The following is a 16,635-nucleotide window of genomic DNA, read 5'->3' on the forward strand; positions in this document are numbered from 1 at the left end:
TTCTGCCTGACCAGCCCTGCAAACCTCCTGTGCAGTCACACGGGAGGAGTTGGACAACTCAGGAAAGTTCCTGGCCAGGATCAATGAACCATCTTTCTCCTCTGCCCTTGCCCAAAAAGGAAACAGCCAGGGAAAAGCAGTTGGTTTCTTCCAGTATTTGGCTTTGGTGCAGTCTCTTTGCTGCTGCCTCTCTCCATGGGCTGCAGGACACACTGCTACCCCATGGGATCAGTCCTGCTCCTCCTGCAGAGCAGCCCAAGGACAGGTTAGGGCAGAGAGATGCCAGGGATGTGGGCAGAGCAGGAGGAGCCACACTGGGGGGGCTCAGATCCATCCCTCTCCATCACCAGTGGGGGTTTCCCCCCTGCTCCCTCCCTCCACAGGACTCACAGCTGCTGGCACAGGGCTCTAAGTAGCCAGGATGGCAACCAAGCTCCAAAAGCCTTTACCTGACCCTCTGGGGTCATCCTGAAGTCAACTCTGGATTTCTCAGGGACTGCAGCTCAGAAACAGAAAGTGGGTGGCACCCATCACAGCACGGGGGTCCCTCAGCACCAACACAAATCAGGTTTTGGTCTCAGCTTCACTTGCCCAAGCCCAGGACCATGTTGCCACCCAAGGCACAGCTCCTCTCCCACCACAGGATGGTTGAGAAATCATAAAATCATCAAGATTGAAAAGATCTCTGAGACCACCAGTCCAACCATCAGCCCAACACCAAGCCAGGTCCTCAAGTGCCACCTCTGGGTGACTTTAACACCTCCAGGGACGGTGACTCCCCCCCTCCTGTTGCACAGCTCAGCCAAACCCATCTCCCTGCAGCCAGGGCTGGATCCCAACCCTCACACCAACCCCAGGGACACCTGCCCAGGGCTGCCCACCCCATGGCAGGAGGGGATTGTGCTGCAGGGCTCCATCTGCCCTCCCACATCTCAGCATCTGCTCTGAATCAATAGCAGGAGCACGGCCAGCAACCCCCTTTTTCCCAGACAATAGGCAGCACCAGGCAGGAACTGCAGTGCCATTGGAGAGAGGCAGTTTTTATTTTGCTTTTCTGGCATGGAATTTCCACGGCTGGGCACGTACCCTGGTCCCTGCTGTTTGGTTTTGTGAGAGCTCCTCCTGACTGAGCTCCAGGATTTATTGCAAATTGATTGACACACGTTGACATGCAAAAGCAGTCGTTTAATGCACTCCCCAAACCCACAGAATAAATATTTGCTGCTTGCTCAGGGCTCTCAAGGTTTTCGGACATGAAGAGAAAATTCAACACAGACAGAATTCCTTATCAACCTCTGGGGAAACTGAGGCAGGGATCTAAGTGCTGGCTTGGGGTCACAGCCTCCTGGTAGCAAAGCTGGGATTAGAATAAGAACTCCTGGGTTTGTCCTAGAGAAGATTTTTAAGAACTTTTTAGGCTGATGTTTGGCTGCCAACATCCCCTCACATCTGGAATGCTGCCCTGCATCCAAAAACTCCTGGGGAAAATCAGTTCCTCCTTCCCTTCTAATCCACCCATTCTTCTGGAGGAGCTTTTCCTTCAAAGGTTTCCTGCCTGCCTGGGTCAATTCTCCTACACATCAATACTTCCAAAGAAACCAGCTTAAAATATTTCATCATCATTTACCTTAAACCAACGAAATTTGCAAAGCACTCCAAGGATCAGCAGTGAATCACAGAACTTTGCAGTCACCTTCAGCAAGCTGCAAAAGTGCCACAATTTGTTTTTTTTTTACCAGCCATGGAATGTTCCTACCTTGACATCAGCAGAGCCTATGTCACAAAGCACATGGAGCATCCATCCCTTGGATCCATCCCCAGTGATGGATCCTGGATCCAAGTATCCAGCCAGGGTGTGGAGCCCAGGGCAGCAGCACAGAGCTCCCCCCCTGACAATATTTTATCACTTCCAGCAAGAGGAAAGACCCAGCAGGACTTTCCCAAGCAGCTGATGCACTGCAAGAACCTTGCAGGCTGCTCTCTCATCAATTGCCAAGTTGTTTTTTTTTTCTCTACCTTTGCAAAGTGCTTTTTAATTTGTTTAATGTAACCCAGTGGACTAATAGCAACTCCCAGCCAGAGAAATCATGCTTCTAAACTAGGGGCTGGGTTAACAGAGATCTCTGAGGAGCAGGAAGGTGCCAACCCATGGTGATGGGAGAGGAAAAAACCATTTAAAACCAGTCACTGCCCTGGCAAAGCCAAGATTGAGGGAAGACTAAACAGGAGCTGGCAAGCTGACATTTGAAAATGCAATTAGCTGCCTTGTGGAGCCACCCTGTTATCTTCCTGTTAATTATATGTTTGCTCAGCCTAAGCCCAAATACACCTCTTTAAAATTCATTCTCAGGCTCTATCCCCTGCTTTGATTTGTCCAGGAGCTCCTGTCCTTCCCCCTCCCCACCTCACACCATGCTATGGGGTTGATCTCCACAAAGGGCTGGTGCTCTCCTGCCATTATTAACTCCAAAATGCTCCTGGGAAGCACCCAGAGCTGGAGGTGAACACCCAAGAGAAGAGGTGTCTGGGAACAACTGGGAGAGCTGAGTCTCACTGCACTGGTTCCCCATTTCCCCAGCTCCAGAAGTGACAATCCCAAATCCCCCACTGGATTTTAATAATTTGTGTCTGCAGGGCTCGATCCAATCACCCAGACACGCAACCTGGGATTAAATTATTCTTATCCAAGTCCCTAATACCTCTCCTCATTGTGACAAAGTTGTCTCAAACCCATCAGTGAGTGTCAAGGGCCAGGGCCAAGAATGAGCACAAACATAATTCACATTTATTTGCCTTGCCAGGTAAGTTAAGGGGAAGGAAGAGGCACTGGAGCTGAGCAAACCCAGCAAACCCCCGAGTAAAAAACCTGCCAGGAACATTTAGACAGCAGAAACTCCCAGTACATCCTCCCAGTAACAACTCCCAGTACATCCTCCCAGTAACAACTCCCAGTACATCCTCCCAGTAACAACTCCCAGTACATCCTCCCAGTAACAACTCCCAGTACATCCTCCCAGTAACAACTCCCAGTACATCCTCCCAGTAACAACTCCCAGTACATCCTCCCAGTAACAACTCCCAGCTCCATTCCCAAGGCTCTTGAGCAGGGTTGTTCTGCTGGGAGAAAAAAGGGCAGAGCAGCAAGAAACACAACCTTAGAGAGAAGCCAGACTGGGCTGAAGCCAGATCAGCCTGGCAGCTGTCACCGTGGCCAGGAGAATTCAGCCGAGGTCAACCAAAAATACACGGCCAGGGAGCCAGCTGCTGAGATTGCTGGGAAATAACCCCCCCTGGGCCTTGGCATCTGGGGACCAGAGCTGGCAATAAGAGATGTCAGGCTCTGACATGCAACAAACACAGAGTTTTGAAGGACACTTTCATTGTACATATTATAATATAATATAGTATAATATAATATAATATATTTATATTTTTTATATTTTTATATTATATAATTTATTATATTATATTATAGTATATTATAGTATATTATAGTATATTATAGTATATTATAGTATATTATAGTATATTATAGTATATTATAGTATAGTATATTATAGTATAGTATATTATAGTATATTATAGTATAGTATATTATAGTATAGTATATTATAGTATATTACATATATTATATATTACATAATTTTATATTATATAATATATAAATTATGTATTATATATTATTAATAATATATTATATATTATATAATATATAAATATATATAATATATAATGTATAATATATAATTATATATTGTATTATATTGTATTATATTGTATTATTTTAATGTAATTATTATTAATTATTATATATATTTGTTATATATTATTATATTATGATAATTATTATATTAATATAATATAATTATAATTATTTTTATATTATATTATATTATATTATATTATATTATATTATATTATATTATATTATATTATATTATATTATATTATATTATATTATATTATATTATATTATATTATATGCAGCCCATTTTTTTTTATAAACTAACACAGGTATGAATTAACCCCAAATTTCAGCTTTTCTGAGAACCAGGGAAGGAGCATTTAGTTTTGACCAGAAGTTCAGCCTTGAGACATTTTACATTAATATCCAAATTTACCAGAGCCAGCAGAAGAAGGAAACAGGATTATCTATTTATTAAGTTGATATAATCAGGTTTTTAAGAGGTTGTGCTCAGTGCACACTCACATATGTAATTTCACTGCAGGGGACACCAAACCCTGTCCAGCCTTTTTTTCATTTGCAGTGGGAGAGGTAAAAATCAACCAATATTCCCAGTCCCCAGCCATGCTGCAAGACTTCAAATTTAAAGCACCAAGGCCAAAACATGAGCTGGGCCATCCCAGATGTATCGGGAAAGGCCCAAGGGGACCTGGGGGGTCCCACACAAGCTGCACACGTGCAGGGCCACCAAGCCTGGGTTGTCCCCTCCCTCCATCCCTGTTCCCTGCACACATCTGGGACCACGTCACGGGGCTTCGGACAGAAACCAAGGAGCTTGCAACAAGCAGCTTTTTGTTGCTGGGTCTGGGAGGAATCTGAAAGCAAGATTTCACCACTCCTGACACCATTTAAGTGACAGCAAGAAAAAGAGCTTTTTTTCTGTGCCCTTAACTCGAGCAGGGCCCAGCTCAGCGTACAGATGTGTCTTTATCAAGTGATGCTCTCGGGCATCTTGGGGACTCTCAGCTCTCACAATCAGAGCTGTGTAATTAACCAGGAGGTGACTGGTGGTACCATTACCCTACTGGGGAACTGGTCAGAGCCTTTGGAACAAGATGCAGGCTGGCTCCAAGAACTCATCATCTAAATTGCTCGAGGAAGGGTGACATTTAGCACCACTCAGGCAGCCCCTCATTAACCCAGCAGACTTCAGGAAAATAAAGAAATAAAAAAATAAAAGCTTCCAGGAAAAAAGGCAAGAGCTGGAGGTGGTCTTCACCTTTTCCCTTTGTTGGGTGAGAAGGGATTGCTGTGTTTTCTTTCTTTCCCTCCTAGCCCTCAGGCTACAGAATATCCAATAAAAGCAGCTGTGAATATCCAATAAAAGCAGCTTCCCAGGGACAGAAGGATGGGCAGTCAATCTTTGTACACGAGAAAAGGTTGTCAAAGCAGAGAGGGAACAGATTGTTTTGCTCCCCGCTGGTGAAACCCCTTCAGGTAACAGGATCACAAAAGAAATTCTGCTCGGGAGGGACCAGGGCAGGTCCAGCCCTGAGCTGAAAGCAGGATCAGCTCCGAGGTCAGCCCAGGTTGCTCAGGGCTTTAGCCAGACAGGTCCTTAAAAAATCCCATCCAGCGAGGGTGGGGACCACCCAAGCCTCTCCGGGCAACCTCTGCTACTGCTTAACACCCACACGGGGGGGGGAGGGGGGGAATTTTTCCTTGCATCCATCTGCAACCTCTTCTTCCAACCTCTGCCCGTTATCCCTTCTCCTGCCCAAGGAGCAGCAACACGGGGACTCGGGAGGATGCTTGGGGAGCCCCCTCCATCCCGGGACAGCGGGGGTGTCCTGGGCAGCCCCTCTCTTCCCGGGAAAAGAGGAGCGGGGGGAAAGAGGTCCCGGGCAGCCCCTCTCTTCCCGGGAAAAGGAGGGTGGGGGGAAGGCCCGGGCAGCCCCTCTCTTCCCGGGAAGAGAGGAGGGGGGGGGTGTCCCGGGCAGCCCCTCTCTTCCCGGGAAAAGAAGAGGGGGGGGGGAGGCCCGGGTAGCCCCTCTCTTCCCGGGAAAAGAAGAGGGGGGGGGAGGCCCGGGTAGCCCCTCTCTTCTCGGGAAAAGAGGAGGGGGGGGAAAGAGATCCCGGGCAGCCCCTCTCTTCCCGGGAAAAGGAGGGGGGGTGTCCCGGGCAGCCCCTCTCTTCCCGGGAAAAGAAGAGGGGGGGGGAGGCCCGGGTAGCCCCTCTCTTCCCGGGAAAAAAGGAGGGGGGGAGGCCCGGGCAGCCCCTCTTCCCGGGAAAAGAGGAGGGGGGGGGGTAGAGGTCCCGGGCAGCCCCTCTCTTCCCGGGAAAAGAAGGGTGGGGGAGAGGCCCGGGCAGCCCCTCTCTTCCCGGGAAAAAAGGAGGGGGGGAGGCCCGGGTAGCCCCTCTCTTCCTGGGAAAAGAGGAGGGGGGGGGGGAAAGAGGTCCCGGGCAGCCCCTCTCTTCCCGGGAAAAAAGGAGGGGGGGAGGCCCGGGTAGCCCCTCTCTTCCTGGGAAAAGAGGAGGGGGGGGGGGGAAAGAGGTCCCGGGCAGCCCCTCTCTTCCCGGGAAAAAAGGAGGGGGGGAGGCCCGGGTAGCCCCTCTCTTCCCGGGAAAAGAAGAGGGGGGGGGAGGCCCGGGTAGCCCCTCTCTTCCCGGGAAAAAAGGAGGGGGGGAGGCCCGGGTAGCCCCTCTCTTCCCCGGAAAAGAGGAGGGGGGGGAAAGAGGTCCCGGGCAGCCCCTCTCTTCCCGGGACAAAAGGAGGGGGGGAGGCCCGGGTAGCCCCTCTCTTCCCGGGAAAAGAAGGGTGGGGGGATGTCCCGGGCAGCCCCTCTCTTCCCGGGAAAAGAGGAGGGGGGGGGAAAGAGGTCCCGGGCAGCCCCTCTCTTCCGGGGAAAAAGGGGGGGGGGGCGGGATGTCCCGTGTGATCCCCTCCATCCCCGCGTGGGGTCCCCGGCTCGGGTGAGGTTCAGGACCCTGGAGAGCGTCCGGGCCCCGCGCGGAGTGGGAGGTGAGGGGAGGGAGGGGGGGGCTGAGGGTCGGGTCGGGCCTTTCTCCCACCCACGGACACTTTTTTTTTCCTTGTAATTCCCTGTCCCAAGGTGATTTCCATTCCTCCTTGCTAACTCCGAGTAAATCACCCGTTAAGCATCTTTCCTTGTGGATATCTGGGGGGGGGGTGTAGGGCAGGGGGGGTGTAGGGGGGGGGAGTTGCTCTCCCGGGCACATCCCAGCATCAAATGGTTTTGTTGAAAAAAAAAAAAAACCACCAAAAAAAAAAAAAGGAAACCCACGAGCAACAGGTCAGTCAGTGCTCGAGGGGGTTTCCTCGATTTTAGAGGAGTTTTCTTTTAACTTGGGAGCTTCCTGAGGTTACTGAGCAAGGGAGGAAAAGCAAACGTTCCACGGCACAAAGGGGGTTTCAGCTCCGTTTTTCTGTAGGTTCAAGGAGAGCCCTCTCCCCCCTTCCCAGCTCACTCTGTGATTGCCAAGCCCTGCCCAGCCCTGCCAGGGCATTTCAGGAGGAATATAAGATGCAGGGTGACAGTGAGACACTGCCATGCTTGCTGGGACTTAGGAGAGCTGTAGGAACCCATCACTCCCCACGCTGGAAGACAGCAAAATCTCCTGTCAAGAAGGCAGAAAACCTGCCAAGAATTCAAATAAACCTCCAGATTCACCTTGCACCAAGCCTCTGGGTTATGCTCCCTTTCACCAGCCCTCCAGAAGGACCAAGGTTTGGTTCCCAAGGTGGGAAAGCAGCATCCAGGCCAGCCCAGGCCAGGTAGTTCCCAGTTAGATGCTTTGAACATCAGATTATTTGTTGCTCAGAAAGCCAGAAACACCAACAGCAAGAGGATGGGAGGAGATCTAAAGGGCTCTGGACTAAAGAGGCAAGGCACAGACTTGGAAGAGCATCCTTGGAAACTTCCAGCTGGTTTAGCCAGGCAAAACCATCTCTATTTGTTCAGTTATTAATCCTTTGCCTCCTATCTCGTTAACTATGACTGGTGATCCCTATAAGCTGAGGTTTAAATCCTCCTCTTTTTTAATCCATAGTAACACAGCATGGTTTCTTTCAGATCTGGATTTGGAAATAAAAAAAAAAAAAAAAAAAAAAGGAGGGAAGGGATTATTTAACATAAGAAAAACTTCCAGCAAGTTCATTCTGAGCTGGATCTCTAAAATTACTCAACAATTATCCTGGACAGCAAAGGTAAAGGAATGAAAGTATGAGGTGCTTCAGCAAGGAAAAAAAAATAATAAAGACAGAGCAGAAGTCATCCAACAACATTTTAAATAAGGAAAATTAGTTTTGAAAGGAGTTACCCACGGGGCAGGGAGACAAGCCAGACCTCTCTGACAAGATTTGCCAGAGCCTTTCAAAAACTGTAACAGAATATAATCCCTGGTTTGAGCTGCCTGCTCAGGTTTGAGATAAAGGGAATATTTTGATGAAGGCAAAGGAAACCCAAGGAGCAATAAAGATTCAAAGGGCAAGTACCAGAGTTTATGCCTCTTGCTGAATTTTTAGGAGTCTCCTCCCAGGCTTTGCTTTTATTCCAATTCAAGCAAAACCTGATTTTCTATCAGTGACTCAGACATTAATTGCAAACAACCATCACGGATTTAAATCCTCACAATTCAGCTGTTTCTTTCCTTCACTCCAACAAGCAGAGCTTGGCAGAAACCAGGGGATCCCACATCTTCCTGAAAGTCCTGGAGGACCACCAGGGAAGGGGCTCTGCCTCACTGCTCACTTTTATCTCCAGGTTAAGAGCTGCTGAGCTATGAGAGCTGATGCTGCAGACACTAAATTAAAATTAAAACCCTGTACAAGTAACACACTATTTCTGTGCGAAGGGAGAAACTCAGCAATTCCTGCTGAAGGCTCCCAGCTAATGTCAGATGTGTCCTGAGAATCTGGCTCTAATTTCCTCAGATCTCTCTAATAATCTCCAGTGGAAACCTTTGGACTTGTGGTCTCCTCCTTAGCAGAACACACCAAGAACAAGGTGGAGCCAAAGCACTTTAAATAAATTGCACAAAACCTTCACAAAACCTTCACTCTGCCCAGGTAACATCTGTTTCTAGAAGCACTGATGTTTATCCAGAAATTCTCTTGTTAGAGACATCCCATAAATGCCACATTTCTGCTGAGTGGGGTTCAGGAGATGAGAGGAAAGGGCAGAGGACACAACTCTGGCAAGATGCTTGGTACCTATGAATAATTCACTCAGAAACCTCCTCCCAAGGACACCAGGTCACCCCACCAGGCCTGAAATGGCCTCAGAAGGAAAAATCATTTCAGTGGAAAGTTAAACAACTTTTAAAGCCATCCCTTTACCCTTTGTCACCAGCCTGAACCAAGCACCACCAAAAACCCCTTTGCCTCCTTCTTCCTCTCTTCATCTTCACAGGCAAAGCCAACAGCTGCCTGGGGGCTGCATTTCCAGCTTTCCAGCCCTATTCCCTCTCTCAAACTATTTCCATGTCACCATTCACACCTGATCTCAGCACCTTCCCCACTCACCCAGCACCCAGCACCTTGCCAACGAGACTCAGTGTCCCCTTTACAGGAGGGACCCAACCAGGCAGCAGCCTGATGCCAGTAGCCTCCTCTCAGGGCCTAGGACAGCTGGCAGAAACACAGATAGGAAGGATTAGAGCTCATTTCTTGCTGTTATTATCAAAGATATTTGACCATCTTTGATGCTTGTGCACTGCAGAAAGCCTGGGTGGTGGCACCTTGCCAGCAGCAGCATCGATTTTTTACGCAAGACCCACGGAAGATGAAGACAAATTAGATCAGAGCTAAGCAAATAATTCCCTATGAATTAATACCATTTGAGAGCTTGGGATATTTTCCATTTAATCATTAGCTGGGAGAAGAGATGATTGGATTGAGTGACTTAGTTTAAATCAGATCCCTTGCCACAGCCAGGACGATGCAAGTCAGGGAAAGGCAGAGGAGTAACCAACCCCCAGGAGATGCTGAGTGAGGATGATGCTGAGGATGATGCTGAGGATGATGCTGAGTGAGGATGATGCTGAAGATGATGCTGAGGATGATACTGAAGATGATGCTGAGGATGATACTGAGTGAGGATGATGCTGAGGATGATGCTGAGGAGCTTTGTTAACCCAGGAGCCAGCACCCAGCACCCAGCTCATGCAAGACAAAGCCAATCCCCAGGTCTCAAGCACTGTAAACAAAAGTCCATTTTCAAATTTAACAACTTGAGCCCTTCCTCAGTCAGCTGAGAAGAACCTCCATGCATTATTTATGTCCTACTCCAGTTACAGCTACACAAAAAAAAAAAAAAAAAAAAAAAAAGGAAAGTCAGCAAGGGCCCAGCCTGAAGCCCTTAAACAGAGAACATGCTGCTGAATTGGAGCAGTTATCTAGTTATCTCTCAAGGTAGGCCGAGTAAAGAAGTTTTCTGGAAACAAAGCAGTCACGCTGAGGACCGATTTAGCTGCCTGCCAAAGGGTCGACATTTTACAGAAACCAAGTCAGCATCTCACTAAAAGTCACCAGATTCTTCCTTTTGTCCTCAGCAGCTAATGGGAGCACCCCGGAAACACTGACAGCACCACAGAATCCATCTTACAACAGTCAGGCATTTTACAATTCCAGTTTTTGGGGTTTTTTTCTGCAATATCTGCCTCCCCCCCTCCCCACACACTCCTTTCCATCTCCTTTCTCTCCAGGAGCAGACAGAACCATTCCCGGGTGACTTGCAGGAGTCACACCCTCTTCCGAGGACCCGACCTTGAAAAAAGAATCTCAAAGACGCTCCCCAAAAGGAAAAACCAAACCCAACCCAGGCAGCAAGCCCCACAAACCTTCCCCGGTTCTAGAAGGGAGAGGATTTTTTAGAAAAAACCTCTTTCCATCCCCCCACAGCCCTCCACATCCCCCCAGGACCGTGCCCAGAGGCCCCACCAAGCCCCCCACGGGTGCCTCTTCCCCGTGCCCTTTCCTCCGAGGAGCAATTAAAGGATGAAGATACTACAACCCTGCTCAAGCCACACGTTCCCTTTCCCAGGCCCACCCAACCTCCCACCTCACCCACGGCCACGCAGCGTGGAGTTTCCTTCAGCCTCTGCAGCCCATTTCTGAGCATTTCCCAGGGATGGGGAAGAGCTGAACCGCCCGTGGAGCCGGGAGGGACAAATGATTCAGCACTTTCCCCACCTCCAGGAGCCTGATCGATACCAGGGAGCTGCTCTGCAGGCACGGCCACAACACGCACGTTAAACCCACGGCGGTCACGTTAAACCCACGGCAGTCACGTTAAACCCACGGCAGTCACTAACCGCTGCTCCCCGGCCAGGCCCGGCTCCATCCAAGGCAACATCGAGACCCCGGTGTCGTCCCCTCCCCTCCAAAAAAAAAAAAAAAAAAAAAAAAGGCCCCGGAGGAGGGGATGGGGGGGGATTTATTTTGCCACGCAGGATGTTGCAGAAGGAGAACACGGATCCAGGCTCAAAAACCAGAGGGGAAAAGCCGGGTGTAGCCCCCCCACCACCCCCTCCGGAGCGAACCTTGCTCCCCAGGAGCTCCCGGGGACCGGCACACGCCCTCGCACACCAATGGCTCTGCTGCTCGGGCTGCGGGTCCCTCCCGACACCCTGTCCCCCCCCACCTTTCTGCCCACACCCCCCCGCAACCCCCCCGCGACCGTCACACCGGGATTTTATCACACGCAAGACACGATGTTGTGACGTAAGAGCAAAAAACCCGTCACATGCCCGGTACCCAGCTCCCCCTGCATCCTTCTCCAGCCCGGGGAGGGAAAAATTTGGGAGGTGGGAGCCCCCCCGGGCAAGCAGGGAGGGTCCCAAACCCGCGGGAAGGCTGCGGGGCCGATCCCTCCCGCCCCAAGCCGCGTCCCGGCCGAACCCACGCGAGCATCCCCCGGGGGGTTCTCCCGCAGCCCGGTGCCCCCCATCCAGCCCCCCCCGTACCTGCTCCGGGAGCTCCGGGGTTCTCCGCAGCCGGGGCTCTCCGCGCCGCACTGCGCGCTCCCGGGCGCGGCCGCGCCGCACTGCGCGCTCCCGAGCGGGTGGGGGAGCGCGCCCCAGGAGGAGGCAGGAAGGGAAGGCAAGGGGCTGGCAGGAAAGGGGAGGGATTCATTAGCGGGGCCGGTAATTAGCAGGTGCAGCCCATGCGAGCGCTGCCCGCCCCGGCTCCGCCCGCTCCAGAACCCCCCGAAAGTTCCGGCGGGCACTGAAAGCCCAGCTCGGGGTTATGAACAGCCCTAAAACCCATTCTCTGGTTTTTTGGTTTTTTTTTTTTTTTATTATTTTTTGGTTTTTGGGTTTTTTTTCTTTTGTTGTTGGTTTTTTTGGGGGTTTGTTTGTTTTGTTTTGTTTTTTTAATATATATATATTTTTTTTTTTAATTTTTTTTTAATTTTTTTTTATGGAAAGGAGGGACTTTCTGGAGGAAAGGACAAATATTTTTCCGAGCTCAGGGACTTGCCCAGATGAAGAGCTGCAGAGGGAGCCCCCGGTCCCAGCCCATTGCTCCCTAAACCCAGCAGCAGGACCACCCCTGGGGGGGGTCTTTGCCTCGCAGGGGGCTGCAGGAGAGGAGCAGGAGTGTGACAGCTTGGCTGGGGACAAGACATCAGCTGGTGGCATCCCGTACCCGGGCACTGCCACCCACTGAGTGACCCAGCAGAACATCCCAGCCCAGACATCTTCTCAGTTCCTTGGTTATCTGAAATGTCAGTTTAATTAAAGCCTCCCTCGTCTAAGAAACACTCCCAGTGAGATCTCCTGCTTCCCTCCCCAGGCGTTTTATTCCCTTACAAATATTCTGCTGAGGTCCTGAAACTTAAACTGATAGAGAGACTTTCTCTGGAAGCAACACATCCTTATGGATTTGGGATAACTTTTAGGCAGCATCTACTGAGCAAGCATCAGATATTGAAGCCCTTGAGGGGCTCATCACAAAGTGCTGATCTCCCTGGATTAGCCCCAAAATTATAACTGTGTTTTTGTGTCACCACAAATGTCAGGGAAGAATTCTGGTGTCAGGAGCCAAACATGTGCCCTGCGGGGTCCACTGAACCACCAGAGGACAGAACCTTCCTCAGGGACCTGGAAAAGCAGCTGGAGGCTGCAATTAAACCACTGACCAGGAGCTGCAGTATCAGAGAAACTGATTCAGAGAGCAGATGCTGCAGGAGGGCAGCAGCCCAGCTCCTGGAAATTCAGGATGAGAAATCAATTAATAGCTGAGGCAGAGCAGAACTCAGCCACCCACCCCGTGCCAGGGGGCTGGGGAAAGCCAGGGGAAGCCCCTCTGTTTGTCCCCCAAACAATCCATGGGGGAGAAAAGAGGGATCAGTAGCAAAGTGCAAGGAGTGGAAGTATCCAAAGCTGGGGACCTCTCACTGTTAATGAGGCCCAGGGTTACCTGCCCTACCCTGGAGCTGCTCAGCACCCATGGAAACACCAAATCTCCTCAGGTTTTGCCATTCCTGCAGTCCCCAGCATCCCTGGAGGGGTTTCAGAGCCCTGGAGCTGTGGTGCTGAGGGACATGGGGTGGGGGTGGCCCCATGGGGTGGGGGAATGGTTGGAGCCAATGGTCTGAAAGTGCTTTTCCAACCCAAATATTTGGACAATTCTAATGGGGGATGCACAAAACTGAAACACTGTCCCACCCAGGCTGTGCCTGTGGTGATGGAGGACTTGGGGTGATGGGTGTCACCAGGGAGTCACCACAGCATCACCCCCAAGGGACCCCCGAGTCAAGGGGAAGGGGAGAAATGAACCCTCAGAGCCTTTGAGTGGCTCAGGGGAGCAGAGGTGAGGTCTGGGAGAGCTGCTGCAGGTGTAGAGGGGGTGGTGGGTTCTGCTGGAGGGTCTGGTTTCTAAAAGTGCTTTGGGGCTTTGCACGAATCCCCCTGACTCAGGGTTTTGGGGGAATTCACTCTGCTTCTGCTGTTGGATCAGCACAAACCTTCAAGGTGTCAAATGCTGCTTGCAGGAGCTGTGGGCAGCAAAATCCTCTCAAATTCATTTTATCCCCAGTGTTTGTGTCCTTGGGAAGGAGGAAAGAGGTCCCCAGGGAGAAGGGCTTGCTGCTCCTCTCCTTCCAGTGCCACTCCACCAGGTTGGCACCAAATTCCCACATCTTTTTTCCAGCTGGAGCAAAGTGGCCACCAAGCCCCTGGCTGTGAGTGTTGGCTTTGTCCCCCAGCACTGGGACCTTTGTGGGATGCCTGACCCCACGTGGACAAGGTTGGATGGGGCTTGGAGCATCCTGGGCTGTTGGGAGGTGTCCCTGGCCATGCCAAGGGGTGCCATGGGATGACATTTAAGGTCCCTTCCAAGGCAATCCAGGCTGGGATTCTACATCTGTGCTCTGCAGGGACAAAACCCAAAGCCTTTTACCCCAAAGCTCACATCCTTTGCCCCTTCCTGCCCATGCTGGTGATCCTTGGACAGAGTCTGGACATTGAAATGTCCCCTGTCCCCTCCAGAATCTCTGGATGTCTCCACAAAAAAGGGCAGAGAGAATTCCAGGTTGGGAATTCTCTTCTTGTGATGAGCAACAAGAGATGAACCCAACTCAGTGGGAACCACAGCCCATGGACCGACCCTGCCAGGAGCACCCAGGGGCTGAGTGGGTCGAGAGAAGGAAATGTCTTTGTCCTAGGAAGGACCTAGAACCCCAAATTTGTCAGGAGACATCTCCCAAACCTTCCTCCCACGGCGGTTGCACCAAAAACCTCTGCAAGGGGCTTCCCCCAGGAGCATCCCCCGTGGGCAAAGCATCCCAGCCCCTGCACGCTTGGAATAAAGAAAGAAATCGCTGCAAAGCTCACAAAGAGCGAGGGAACCCCACGGCCAGGGAAATGTCTGTCCTGGGGTGCCACCTCCTGGCTGCAGTGACAAACCTGTCCCGCCGCACGCTGAGCTGGCATCCTGGTGAGGGGGGGGAAAAAAAATAAATACAAGATGCTCCAGGATTGCCTTGGAAATTCCAGCTCAAAACCAAACCAAACCAAACCAAACGAAAAAACCCCACAAAAAAAACAAAAAACAAAAAGCAAAAAACAAAGAAAACAAAACCAAACCAAACCAACAAACAAACAAACAAACAAAAAACCCACCAAAAAACCCCACCAAAAAACCAAAAAAAACAAACCCAAACTCGAACTAAATCACCCCTCCCAAAAAAAAAGAAAGAAGAAAGAAGGAAGAAGGAAGAAGGAAGAAGGAAGAAGGAAGAAGGAAGAAGGAAGAAGGAAGAAGGAAGAAGGAAGAAGGAAGAAGGAAGAAGGAAGAAGGAAGAAGGAAGAAGGAAGAAGGAAGAAGGAAGAAGGAAGAAGGAAGAAGGAAGAAGGAAGAAGGAAGAAGAAAGAAGAAAGAAGAAAGAAGAAAGAAGAAAGAAGAAAGAAGAAAGAAGAAAGAAGAAAGAAGAAAGAAGAAAAGAGAAAAGAGAAAAGAGAAAAGAGAAAAGAAAAAAGAAAAAAGAAAAAAGAAAAAAGAAAAAAGAAAAAAGAAAAAAGAAAAAAGAAGAAAGAAGAAAGAAGAAAGAAAAAAGAAGAAAGAAAAAAGAAAAAGGAGATGCTTCTTGCTGGCAAATATTTCACACGTGGCCACAAGTTCTAATTTCCTCCAAGGCTAAAAAGCAGCCAGGATGTCTTTCTGATAAAGGAAAAAACATCTTTGTCTTCTTTTCTATCTCTCTTTTTCGGTTTTTTGGGTTGGGTTGGGTTTTTTTAGCTTTTTCTGCAGCCAGTTCCAGCCTGTGAGCTGGAGGCTGCGCCAGATTGACTTCCCAAGGCTTGACTCCGGATCTGTGCAGTTAATCAGGGATCTGCTTGGATTTCCTTGAGCTCCTGGGGAAGATGCTGGAAGAGGAACCCGAGAGCTCGGCTTTGCTGGGAGGTTTTATCCAGCACCACCTGAGCGCTGCCACTGGGTGGCCAATTCCTGGGTTAACTCCTCCTCCCTTTTAGGATCAAATGGAAATCAGCTGGAAAGGTTTAGGAGAGGCATAAACCGAGGACCCATCCCAGCCCTGACCTCTGGAGGGTTGCTGGAAGGCAAAGGCTTGGGAAACTCCTGCCAGAGTTTGGATTCAGCTCATGGATTTTCAGTATTCCCTGTCTCCAACCTCTCCCCCCAAGCAGAATTCCCAGCTAGGGAGCAGCACAAATCCAAAAAAAAAAAAAAAAAAAAAAAACCAACCCAAACCCACAAAAAAATAGGAAAACAAAAATTATTTTAAATAATATTTGCTGCATGCAAGACATGGAAGCATCAATTTTTTTTTTTATTTTTTTTTGAGAATAAATTTACAAGTTAATAAGAATCAGGTTGTTTGTCCATCCATCCCTCCATCCATCCCTCCATCCATCCCTCCATCCATCCTTCCATCCATTCATCCATCCCTCTATCCATCCATCCAGCACCATTTTGCTCCCTGGCTGCTCTCCTGGCTGATCAAGTTGATTATTTTCCCACCCAAAGCTTTCACTGAGGCTTCTTGTGGGGTCTTCCCAAGAAATAAACACCAAAAGTGCTTCAGCTTTTACAGGTTGGGAGTGAAACTGAGAGGAAGAGTTAAAAAAAAACCAAAAAAACCAAAAAAAACCAACCAACCAAACAAACAAACAAAAAACCACAAGGATGTAAAAAATTGAAGCTTCCTAGAGGGAAAGGAAAAAGAACTTTCTCATGTCCCAGCTCCCTGGGGGGGGAAACACCTCCCTGCAGAAGGAAAGTCCACAAAAAGATCCCAAAGGAAAAAAAAAAACCTCATGAAAAGCCCCCTGGACTGGAGCCAGCAAAAGATCTTCAGCAGAACTGGTGGGATGCAGGATTTCTGCTACAGGGAAAATCCCAACAGGTCCAAACTCCCATTTTCCATCAGAGTGGGAATAAAATATAAATGAAATAAAATCAA

The 16,635-nt window shown here is 49.6% G+C and overlaps 1 protein-coding gene and 1 long non-coding RNA gene across 3 annotated transcripts in view; one reads left to right on the forward strand and one right to left on the reverse strand.

Moving 5' to 3' along the window:
• Positions 1–11,785, reverse strand: part of NFASC (neurofascin) — an 88,375-nt gene extending 76,590 nt beyond the window's left edge. Inside the window, exon 1 of one of the 2 annotated variants that reach the window (XM_071768288.1) lies at positions 11,672–11,785. The gene's annotated coding sequence lies outside the window, so the exon portion shown is untranslated. Of the gene's footprint in view, positions 1–11,248; positions 11,315–11,671 lie in introns of those variants that run through there. The other variant, XM_071768289.1, reaches the window with a different exon arrangement.
• On the forward strand, positions 11,447–12,471 carry LOC139807390 (uncharacterized). Its single transcript, XR_011730538.1, has 2 exons — positions 11,447–11,512; positions 12,137–12,471. It is a non-coding gene; the product is annotated as an uncharacterized lncRNA (long non-coding RNA).
• Positions 12,472–16,635: the final 4,164 nt, after the last annotated feature.

Source organism: Heliangelus exortis, chromosome 25 (genome assembly GCF_036169615.1).
Source record: "Heliangelus exortis chromosome 25, bHelExo1.hap1, whole genome shotgun sequence".
In the NCBI taxonomy this organism is placed as follows: Eukaryota; Metazoa; Chordata; class Aves; order Apodiformes; family Trochilidae; genus Heliangelus; species Heliangelus exortis.